Raw genomic sequence first — 11,852 nt, 5'->3', positions numbered from 1 at the left:
ATCTTAATTTTGTGGTAAGTGACCACTGCGGGATGACAAGTCCTTAATTTTTTCTTTTGTTTTCTAAGTATTCCTTCCTGGTCATTGAGGTGACCCTGGTTATAATTTCTTTGTTTGAGAGACAGTTCTTTCTAAATAGATCTCTTTTCTTTTCCTTTTTTTTTGTGTGTTTTGTCTGCCTTTGTCTTGTGCCTTTCTTACAGCAGGCACTCGGCCTGAACCTGGATGAAGAAATACTTCAAGTGAAGGACAAAGACATTGTGCTGATGTAGTTGATTCTTTTATTCTCAGAACAATACATGAAAGAAGTTACACAATGAAATAAATACACTGTACAGCACACATAATGTTACCCACTCAAAATTTCAGTTTGATAAAAACATGTTCTCACAGTAAACAATTTTACAATTACTGTTGGTTTGCAATTTTAAAATACAATGGTATTCAGTACATGAAGTTTGATCAGGTTAGACATAAAAATCTGAATTTAGGTTTTGGATGATTTGTCATCAACATTCTCATCAGTATTAGAGAAAACCAGACTTCACTTGCTTTTTTTGCTGCCTTGATGAATTTCTTTCTTCATATTTTAACACATCTGAACTTCAACTGTTTTGGCAGACTGTATATATTCTTCGCTGTTTTAGTAAAACTTACAATTACAGGTTATTTAACATTTTAGTTGAACTAACATTTTAAGTTTGACCTTGCAAGCAAAATAATTTAATACTGATGTGGTTGTGCATTGTAAATAATGTATTTGACATTAGAGGGATAAAGTCTTCAGCATGTGGCTGTATCTGTATTAAACAATTTTCATAATCTATATCATTCATCTTGTGAAACTCAATCTTTCTATAACAGTTCTTTTTTATTTTCAGATAGGCCTATAGTGCATCACTGTACACTAAAAATCAGCCTGAGGAAAATATGTTCATATTTAAACGTTTTGATTAATCTCCAGCTTCACATAATAAATTGTTCTTATTGTATTATCTTCAGAAATTAGGTTACACCTGTACTTTATTTAATGTAACTTGGATAAGTGATACAATGTTTAGGACTAGTGTTATTTTAACAGTTTCTATGATTAGACTCAAACCTTTTTTTTTTAGTTTGAAAACTTAAGATAGACAACTTTGTTGAATTCATCAACATCCTTCTATATTCATTTTGGATTTTACTGTAATACTTTAATATTTGCTTGTACTTTCATGAACTACCAGACCTATACAAGAATGGAGATGGAGTAAGAAAAGACTTGCTTACCCAAGTGATCTTACACAGTATTAATAAAACTTCTGAACAAAATTAAACAGTATGAAATACAAAAGGCCAGTGTTTGTATACAAGTGGGGCATTACATATTATGTTAACTGTTGAAGCATGTACTTGTTTGTGACATTTATAGCTAAGGTTGTTGAGAGTACATAAATGGTTTTAGCATTTAAGATATACTTATTTGCAGGCTGTAGGAAATTGCTCAAATTAATGATGCCTCATTTTCTGTCTTATTTGACAAAGAAGCATTTAGGTTAGACTTAAGGATCAACATTACATTTTGGTTCACAACTTGCTCAGAGAAAGAAACTGTTATTAAGATATAAAGTTCAATATTAAATATACAGTGTGTACTGGTAGTAATTAACCAACTTTGATTCATAATCAAAATAAAAGCAATTACTGATGTACTTGTATATCACCAGTACAAGAATGATAATGTGGTGTTTGTTTAGAGCCAGTGAGAAATGTGTGACATTATTTTGGTATTATATGGTACTAGTATATCTTGCTCATAATAATCTTTTAATTGTACAGTTTTAGTTGTGTTATGTGATGAAAATGAAAGGCCGTGCTATAAACTGGATATAGGAACAAAATGTGGTTTATAAGTTACTTGAAGTACTAATTTAATAATATTACTGCACTCTAAGTATTGGATAGAACTTGGACTTCTACCAACCTCCTTAGCTGCTGGGACATAGCTCTTTAGGAGTCATTGGAACATTCTTCTTCATGATCTGTGTAAGTTGTGGTAAAGAAACAAGTTCTTCCCAGTGTGGGGAAGTGTCAAATACACATCTGGCTTAAGAGGAGTTCTTGAGATGGACAAAAGAAAATTGCATGCCAGTTGAGAAATGGTTAGAAGACCTTGCCTATCTATGACCCCTCAGAAAGATATACTGTCAGTAGATGGAAGGATGTATTTTTCAATTTCAGTTATTAATTCAGAAAGGCTTGGCTCATCCTTATTTTCTTCCTTGTTGTTTCTGATCTGTTTGGTCTTCATCTTCATAACATGACAGACAGTCTTCACATGTGGCATCCTTTAATGACTTTAAGTTTTCATATCCTCAAGTTTAATAACATTTTCTCCAATGCTGAAAGGGTGATTATCCATTGCAATCATCTTCATAATTTTGTGGTAAATGACCACTGCAGGATGACTGTTAAAGTCCCTTAATTTTTTTCTTTTGTTTTCTAAGTATTCCTTCCTGGTCATTGAGTGACCACTGATTGCTAATTTTCTTTGTTTGAGAGACAGTTATTCCTGAGATCTCTTTTTCTTTTCCTTTTTTTTGTGTTTTGTCTGCCTTTGTCTTGTGCCTTTCTTACAGCAGGCACCGCCTGAACCTGGATGAAGAAATACTTCAAGTGAAGGACAAAGACATTTTGTGCTAATGTAGTTGATTCTTTTATTCTCAGAACAATACATGAAAGTTACACAGCCAGAAAGCTAAATACACTGAACAGCACCATAATGTTACCCACTCAAAATTTCAGTTTGATAAAAACATGTTCTCACAGTAAACAATTTTACAATTACTGTTAGTTTGCAATTTTAAAATGCAATGGTATTCAGTACACACATGAAGTTTGATCAGGTTAGACATAAAAATCTGAATTTAGGTTTTGGATGATTTGTCATCAACATTCTCATCAGTATTAGAGAAAAACCAGACTTCACTTGCTTTTTTGCTGCCTTGATGAATTTCTTTCTTCATATTTTAACACATCTGAACTTCAACTGTTTTGACAAGACTGTATATATTCTCCCTGTTTTTAGTAAAACTAACAATTACAGGTGATTTAACATTTTAGTTGAACTAACATTTTAAGTTTGACCTTGCAAGCAAAATAATTTAATACTCGATGTGGTTGTGCATTGTAAATAATGTATTTGACGTTAGAGGAATAAAGTCTTCAGCATGTGGCTGTATCTGTATTAAACTATTTTTCATAATCTATATCATTCATCTTGTGAAACTCAATCTTTCTATAACACTTCTGTTTTTATTTTCAAATAGACCTATAGTGCATCACTGTACACTAAAATCAGCCCTGAGGAAAATATGTTCATATTTAAACCTTTTGATTAATCTCAGCTTCACATAATAAATTGTTCTGTATTGTTTTATCTTCAGAAATTAGGTTACACCTGTACTTTATTTAATGTAACTTGGATAAGTGATACAATGTTTAGGACTAGTGTTATTTTTAACAGTTTCTATGATTAGACTCAAACCTTTTTTTTTTTTTTAGTTTGAAAACTTAAGATAGACAACTTTGTTGAATTCATCAACATCCTTCTATATTCATTTTTGGATTTTACTGTAATACTTTAATATTTGCTTGTACTTTCATGAACTACTGCAGACCTATACAAGAATGGAGATGGAGTAAGAAAGAGGCTTGCTTACCCAAGTGATCTTACACAGTATTAATAAAACTTCTGAACAAAATTAAACAGTATGGCTTATACAAAAGGCCAGTGTTTGTATACAAGTGGGGCATTACATATTATGTTAACTGTTGAAGCATGTACTTGTTTGTGACATTTATAGCTAAGGTTGTTGAGAGTACATGAATGGTTTTTAGCATTTAAGATATACTTAAACTTGCAGGCTGTAGGAAATTGCTCAAATAAATGATGCCTCATTTTCTGTCTTCTTATTTGACAAAGAAGCATTTAGGTTAGGCTTAAGGATCAACATTACATTTTGGTTCACAACTTGCTCAGAGAGAAAGAAACTGTTATTAAAATATAAAGTTCAATATTAAATATACAGTGTAAGCCTACTGATAGTAATTAACCAACTTTGATTCATAATCAAAATAAAAAGCAATTACTGATGTACTTGCATATCACCAGTACAAGAATGAAGATGTGGTGTTTGTTTAGAGCCAGTGAGAAATGTGTGACATTATTTTGGTATTATATGGTACTAGTAGAGATAAAACCAAGCTTGAAGGACCACTGTTGTAAATTTTAAGATAGATATGGTATGCTTACAAAATATTGTACAAGTTATAAAGTATTTCACAATTATGAACCTTGTGGTAACCAAAAATGATAATGAAAAATTATAATAACAACAGTTTGATAAATACAATAATCAAAATCACAAATGGTAGTAATTTAAAATGTTAAATTCTATTATTTGATTATTTCTTTCATGTTAGTGCAGTTTTAGTTGGTTATTTAACACTAATTCTTGCTCATAGGTAATCTTTTAATTGTACAGTTTTAGTTGTGTTATGTGATGAAAATGAAAGGCCATGCTATTGCTGGATATAGGAGACAAAATGTAGTTTATGTTTTAAGTTACTTGAACTACTAATTTAATAATAATTACTGCACTCTAAGTATTGGATAGAACTTGGACTTCTACCAACCTCCTTAGCTGCTGTTTCATGCTGCAGCCAGCAGGTAATGCTTAATGTAAAAGTTAAGAATACTAACAATTAGGCTAAGTAAAAACAAATATACATGTTTTAATACCCCACTCACTTCATATTTGACAACCATCTACCTTCATTCTGTTGGTGTTTTTTATGTAAACTTCTGTAGAAGTACGTCATTAAAAGAACCTTCTACTTTATGTTTTGACATCTTTTTGTTTTTCTTAAGTTGATTAATGAGTTCCACTAATGGTCCAGCTTGTACCACCTTACACTTATCAGCTTACAAGTCAGGTCAAAGTTAAAAGGCCATATCATCGCATTTGTTGATTTGCATTCAAAATTTTATTGCACTAGTGCTTTATAAGTTTCTCTCCATAAGTCTGGAATAATTATGGATGTGACATTCTATGTCAAATCACCCAGATTTTGAAAAATTTTCCAGGTGACCCCCTCAGAATGTGTTGAAAAAATTCACATGTGCTCATCTGTCCATATAATGAAATATTACCAAAGATTAGATCAATATCTCTAATAGTTTCTGATTTACAGCCCTGTAAAATTTAATTAGTTTTGTTATTTTTGGCAAATTGTTTTTCGGGCAACTTTGGCTGCTTAAAGCTGCAAGAGTAATGGTGGTAGAAGGCTGAAATTTGCTACTCTGACTGACTTAATCCCACAGAATTAAAATGGTCTCAAACCATGTTTATCTCTCTTAGGATTTTCCTAGTGAGGGTGTAAAATCACCTGAAAACCCAAAATTGTAAAAAACATTGGTTTATTTAATAAGTCATAGCTCTAAGACTTAATATAATACAAAGCTGAATTTTTGTTTTCAAATTTCCTGTAATATATCAGTTGATAGATCAACAATTGTTGTAATTAAAAGTCTGTTAGATCTCCTGTAACAAAATTTAGTTGCATGCAACTTTTCATGATTTAGCTAAAAATAGCCCTACTTCAGGCCACAGTTTGACCATGTCACCAGTTATTCAGCCTTTTCAGATTTTTACCATATATTCAAAAAAAAAATTTACAGGGCTGTAAATCAGAAACTAGTAGAGATATTTATCTAATCTTTGGCAGTGTTTCATTGTATGGGTAGATGAGCACATGTGAATTTTTCAAGGCATTCTGTGGGAGTCACCTGCAGCCCCCTGGATGATTTGACATGGAATGACCCAGATTATAATTCAAATTTTGATATTATGTATGAATTAATTTCTTAATTTAAATGTAAGTATTAAAAGAACACATTTAAATATAGATTTTAGTGAGCCACATATGTTGAATGCAACGCTGTTTAAAATTAGATGCTTATGATGTCAAAATATCAAGTCTATAATTTTTAGAAATTAGAAAGCCAAATTATTAATATTGACGACCTAGAATATAAAATAAGAGCATCATATCTTTTATTTTGCTGAGATATGGATATTTACTGATTCAAACATGGTGGCCCTCTTCAACTCTTTCATGTTTTGAAAAGGTCCATTTTATACTCTCACTACAGTATAGGACATGTGAATAACCAATCTACAGCTTGGTATATTTTCAGAGTGGTTTTCTCTTCCATTTTAATCTTTGAAAAGGCTATCATGTTTTTTTTTGATAAGCTTCCAAGGAGGTAGACTTATAGTCAACCCAAAGTTTCATATTTTATAAAATTAAAACAAAAAGCCATAGTATGCTCAATAAGTTATAGTAGAATTATATTGTATCAATATAGTTATTTATGATTTTTTTTGTTATTCAACTGTATGTATATAAAACCTTAAAAAAAAATTGTGTGATATCCTCCATGTGTGAAATTTTAAAGGCTTAGCAACCAGTGTCCAGCAACAACTGATTATAAAGGTCATATTGAGAATAAATAATTGTTTGCTTTACTTCTTGGTTGAGTGCTCTATATTTTAAGAAAACTAAGTTTAATAATTTATTTATAAATAGTAATAATTTATATATATACATATATAATAATTGAAATGTGACTGTATATTACAAAATACTAGTTCACTAAAACATAGCCAAAACAGGGAAAACAAAGGTCAGTTTTATATTATTGGATATTGTTATCTGAGAGCACATGCACTGTGTCAATGCAAGCTATGTAATGTTAGGTAGGCATGGCTGGAAGGGTAATATAATAATAAAAAATGTATATGTTCGTATAACACAATAAGACCTAAACTACTTTGACTAATTAGTTGTATTTCCATGTTATAACTTGTAGTCATTTTAGCACCAAAAAAGCATAACTCATATTTTTTTTCCTAATTTTTGTATGGTGGTTATGAGGTTGGTTGTGTGACAGATCCCCACATGTTTAGAGTACAGAAAATAAGAAAAATATGAAGTTTTACAGAAAACAAACATTTGAAATATATTTAGGAAGTTTTAAAGAGATTATGTAAATAATATTTGAGAGTTTGAGGATGAACAAGTTTTTTAATTATAACATGAAAACACTTTTCACTCAGACTAGTAAAGAAAGACTACTTCTCAAACAAGTTTTAGTATAAATATTTCATTAAAAATCTGATTTTATGTGTACAAAGTACTTGTAATGCTTACTAAAAGTCTACCAAAATTTGTGCAGATACACATGCTGTATGAAAGGTTATAGTACAAATACTTAATGTATGCAAATGTAGATAAACTGTGTATATTATACAGAGCCCATTGCAAAAGGGTTAGACTTATTTGTTTCTGACCATTCACTAAGAATGCTCAGGATCATCTCAGATCAAGAGATTTTCTCAGCAACATTGGTGTTTCTCAGGTATTGCAAGAATTGTCAAAATGTGTATCTGAATTATTAACATGTATAATGTAGAGCAAAATAAATCTGCTAGTAGTTATTAATAACAAATGAGTTAAAGTATGGAGTGTCTGAAATGTCATACACTAATCCCTATCCAGTGCTGATGTCAATTGTATAGTACCAAGAGTCTATTGTGAGAAAAATACTTTATTACACATCACCTTTTTTTATCTCCTTATTAACTTTTCCATTATTGTGACAAAATTCTAAGTTTATAATTAATGTTTTTAGGTTTGTCTCATAAAACAGAACCACAAATCACATTAGAGACAAATATGGTTTTGTGTATTATTTGTTAAGCTCAAAATTACATGATGTTTTATAAGTAGTCTCTTAAAATTATAAGATTTTTCTAACAGTTAAACTAGTTGTACACTGTATTTTTATAAAGCTTCAGTCACTGGTTGTGTATTTTTGCAGCATCCAACAACATTTAAAATGTATTTGTTAAAGTTTTACCTGTTATGTATTCACATTTTTGAAATTTTTAATAAAACTAATAATAATTATGCTTTCTTAAATATTCTAAAAAGCCAAGGTTAAATAATTACAGAAATGTTCTTTCTCCAATAACTCAAGAACTTAAACATAAGTCAAGTTTGTTTGTTTATAATTAAGCAAAAGCAACAAAATGGGCTATTTGTGCTCTACTCACCACGTATATCAAAACCTGGTTTCTAGCTGTATGAATTTGCAGATGTACTGTTGTGTCACTGTGGGGCACATAAATCAGGCAATTTTGGGATATTGTCCTCTCTTTGAAAACACTAATAAATATTGCAATTTTTATTATAGGTGTAATTTTCTTTAAAATATTATAGATTCAACATTCCATAGTTTTGTTTTAAAGATTTAGTTTAATTCTAAGAGTAAAGATCAATTTTGTAATCTTATCAAATAACTGTGTTCTATGGTAATGCAGTATTGGTTCTTGTTGAAAGTGATTCAATGGATATTAACATTCTTATCATCGATTACTAACATTCAACAACAAACCATTGTTATGGGTTAGATTTTCAACAATAAACTGTTCAAAAGATCAACAAATATACTTGTTGTTGATGACATAACTTGAGGAACGTTTTAATTGTACTAGAAACAGCAATGTATAGAATTTAATTCTCTATGGTTAAAGCTAATGAATGGGTTAATGCTAAGGGCAAGGGTACAGTATTATACAGTTTAAACATTTTATCTGTTGCTTTCAATAGTATCTCTGTAAACATCCATAAGGTATCCTTTACTGTAGCTGTCTTTACATTAGTGCACGTGTAACACACATTAATCTGATCTCTACATATATAGATCACAGACTGTAGATGATGGGGTAGTCTTCTTTCAATTTCATCGAACACTCCAATTTACTCAAGTGTAGGAAATATAAACTCAACTTTATTCACAGCTACATACAAGACTTATACTAGCTTGTCTAACTCTGTTCTATTGCTTCCTACAGTAAAAGTTTGTTGGTGTATTTTATTCTGAATGTGAGTGTTAATAAACCAACATTTTAATTCCTGCTTTATGAAGTTTAGTCTGTATACTATGGTATGTATCAATGCATTAGTAACAGTTACTGTGGCTCTAGATACTTTCCTAATAATCTTTTGACAGTAAAATTCAACTGTCTAAAATAATGAGCTGATTATAGTCACCTGTTCACCTATCAAGAGAATCATTTCTCTAGATTCCTTTTTATGTCACTCTATGTCTTTGTTTAATTCACGTAGATTGTCAGTGGTCACAGTTTCGAATAAGAATTTCAAAATGTTTCCAGTCAAACCACATTTTGTAGAGTTTAGTGTGATATTGATATACTGTATTTAATATCCTTTAATTCTGATAACAAGTCACTTATCTCATCATAGTATTGTCTATTTAATATCTTGTAGTTTTCAATTAACTCTTCCTGATTAGTTCTTGCTAACTCTAAGATAGCTATCCCTGATATCTCTTTTAATACAATATTGTCTAAACTTCCTATACCTGAACTAACACAAGCATTCACATCAATTTTCATCTATTACTACAACTCATAAACAAACTAATAACCAAATGTACTGTGGAAACAGTATATTGTATACAAAAAACAGTACCTACCCTGTTTTTTTACTAGAACAGTACTTGCATTCCATCTGACCAAACGTCTATCATCAGTAACACAAGAATCTTGATACACCTTTTTTTTTATAAATATCTACTAATAATGCATATAATTATAATACTTTGTTCAACATATACAACATTTCCCAGATTTATTGAGACTCAGTTTAATCAGGTGTAAATTGTCTACTAGGTATTCGATATTTTCCTTTAAAGTCATAGCATGTGTGGCCTTCAATATATCTTATCCACCTTTAACCAATTCACAATGCTTTTTACTGTATTACAATCTAGTGTAACCCCACCTATCTTGCTTCTTACCAAAGCATACAAAGTTTCCTCACTTGGATACCCTTGCCCATGTATTAATGTTTTAGATTGACTAAATTCCATTTCACATTCTCCCATTGATGGGGATCAATATAATGTTCATTAGAGTCAAAACATGTCTGGAATGTTTTCATATTCATCTATAACAGGTCTATTGATATTTCTAGTGATGTACATAATCAAATTCATTGATTCTTCTAATGACAGGAGTGCACAATATAGCTTGAATAATATGATGTGTCTATTTCTTCATGTTTGTAACCTCTTAGTTTTTTTTACATGGCCAAAGGTGAAAATCAAACATGTTGACTGGAGAGTATGGATCTTCGTTATGACAACACCTCTTCATTGTCAACATTTAATTACTTTATTGTATCATGATGTCTGCTTTGTCTCAGCATTGTCATTTTCACTGCTCATAATTTTCAGTTTCACTAACAAATTTTCTCAACATTTTCCTTTACTCCTCATCTTAACATCATTTGTCCTGTTTCCTACTTCAACAAGAAGACTCACCATCTGTAGAAAAGGACTGAAACTTGAGACAGTAAATTTGTTCATCTGTCATGGAGTGTAAGAGGTTAAAATCTTCTCTATTCCACTTAGGCATGTAGCCCATTCTGTCAGTGATTTCTCATCTTTACTTATGGTATTGATGTTTTAGTGTTAACTCAAGGGCAGTTTTCAGTTATTTGTTCTTTCTTGCTACCCAGCATATTTGTTGAACACCACAAATGTGCTTTATTTCTTGATCCAACAAAACTGTAATTTCATAAAGTTTGATATTTAATAATACAGCTTGAAAATGCCTTTTGAGACATTTTTTATATATATATCACAAGCCACTAAATATACAAGTTATGTGTAATATATTGAACTATGAGGTTATGGTTGTAAGTGACTCCATGATAAGATGTGAATAGGATAGTCTGTGGGGTAAGGAGCAAAGAATCAGATTATGTCACCCAGGGGTTCAGGTGGAGAATATAATTGATAAAACAAGAAAGGGGAAGTAGCAGTGATGCAGTTTTGGTGGTGCATGTTGTGGCTAATGATGTATGGAAAGGTTGGTCACAGGAACTAACAAGTACAGGATGGCCTGTAAGTCTCTACCCATCCATATGTTATTATGTTTTATTCAATTAAGCATGTATTATAAATTTGTTTCTTTTTTTCAGAGAAATATAGCTGATGTAAGCCCATTTACACTTAAAGAGCATATTGTGACAAGTTTGTGGGTATATTATGCAGCAGGAATGAGAGATAGCACACAGATACACTGGATACACAAGATATATGAATGGGTAGGAACTTACGGGCCACCCTGTACAATGGATCAATAAAAGCATTTAAAGAAAGGGTCATAACTTAATTTTGTTAGGGATACTGTCCATAATTAACTGTAGTGATGAAATAAGTAGGTCACCAGGGCTAAATGCTAGGATTAGGATTGGTATGTAAGGATGAGCAGACTTGCTGGGGGGATTTGTGGGATCATTTCAGTGGAAGAAAGCAGCTTTTTGGAATGGATGGTTCACAGATAAATAGAGTAAGCCATAGCTTGTTTGCAGAGGCTATTAATACACCTGTAACTGAAGTTTTGAACTAGGACTATCCTGTGTTAAACTAAATGTAAGATGTGAAGAAAAGATTAACAAAAATTTTTTAAAGTAACTATTGAGGAGATCAGTTTAAAACTTTTGGAATAATGTTTTGTAATAAATCTGTTATTCTTCTATTCACATTACTCATATTTTAAACATTGAGCAAAATAGTGTGTAGTCAGTCACAAGTTACAAATATACATAAACATCTTTATGTTAATAATTGTATTTGTATTTTTTCTATGTGGAATGGGACCCAATGCCATGGTGCTAATGTTAACTGGAAACCAATGGAAGTAAATTCCAGT

The sequence above is a fragment of the Tachypleus tridentatus genome, chromosome 13, assembly GCF_004210375.1.
Source record: "Tachypleus tridentatus isolate NWPU-2018 chromosome 13, ASM421037v1, whole genome shotgun sequence".
Classification (NCBI taxonomy): Eukaryota; Metazoa; Arthropoda; class Merostomata; order Xiphosura; family Limulidae; genus Tachypleus; species Tachypleus tridentatus.
This window is presented reverse-complemented; position numbering follows the sequence as displayed.